This window comes from Gregarina niphandrodes, assembly GCF_000223845.1.
Source record: "Gregarina niphandrodes unplaced genomic scaffold scaffold00141, whole genome shotgun sequence".
In the NCBI taxonomy this organism is placed as follows: Eukaryota; Apicomplexa; class Conoidasida; order Eugregarinorida; family Gregarinidae; genus Gregarina; species Gregarina niphandrodes.
This window is the reverse complement of record NW_011645904.1, coordinates 1,312-2,091: the sequence shown is the minus strand read 5'-3', so window position 1 is coordinate 2,091 and position 780 is coordinate 1,312. Positions and strand designations below refer to the sequence as shown.

Here is a 780-nt window from a genome sequence, read left to right as displayed (position 1 = left end):
TTCTTGCAATCCATTTTAGTTCACACGCACCTAAGTAGCGTGTTGGTGTGGCAACAAGTCAATTCACACTTCCTATTTCTACCACCCCAGCATGCATAACCACAACATAGCTCTTTTTACACGAGCTTACTCTTTTTTATGCGCAGACGTCCTCCCTCGATTTCAGCGATTGGTCGAGCGCGGGATCGAACCGTGGACTTTCAGTTTATTGTACTGACGCTCTAACCTACTGAGCTACACGACCGCCAATCCTTGGGGGTGAAAGCGTCGATACCTGCATAAAAGCACTGTCTCAACTTCGGTGACTGGCCGAGCGGGGCCCATTTTCCCTCATGTCTCCACTGCATGACATTACGATCGTCATACCTTTCCTTCCCCCGCATCCCCATTAAATCCCCCGGTGTTGATAATTCTTCATTACCTTACCAATTACCCCCCAAGGAGGTGTCCCTCGACCCTCTGGCGTATCCGACTTCTTCCTAGGATTCCCAGCTCATACGAGTCGCGTGTCCAGCACAACCGGATTCTCGTGAACAGCACTTACCCAATATTTGGCCAACTCAACCTCGGGCAGGGCTCGAACATTTCACGTCCCTAAAGCTTTGCGGTCCGTCTTCGTGGCGAACCGGCGATCGCATCAATAGTCCAAGGGTAGGATTTGAGCCTTCCAAGCTTAAAATCCGGGTTCGAGTCCCGGTTGATGCAGCTCGCACGGTGATACCCGTAAACCCTAGCTACGTGGCTTTCAGCACACTCCGCACCATTTGGGGGTCGTGGAAG

General features: G+C 51.7%; 2 non-coding genes across 2 annotated transcripts; one reads left to right on the top strand and one right to left on the bottom strand.

Annotated features, from left to right (window-relative positions):
* Window positions 1–170: 170 nt before the first annotated feature.
* Window positions 171–244, bottom strand: GNI_211520. The gene has a single exon. It is a non-coding gene; the product is annotated as a tRNA-Ile (tRNA).
* A 390-nt stretch (window positions 245–634) lies between these two features.
* Window positions 635–705, top strand: GNI_211510. The gene has a single exon. It is a non-coding gene; the product is annotated as a tRNA-Gly (tRNA).
* The last annotated feature ends 75 nt before the right edge of the window (window positions 706–780 follow it).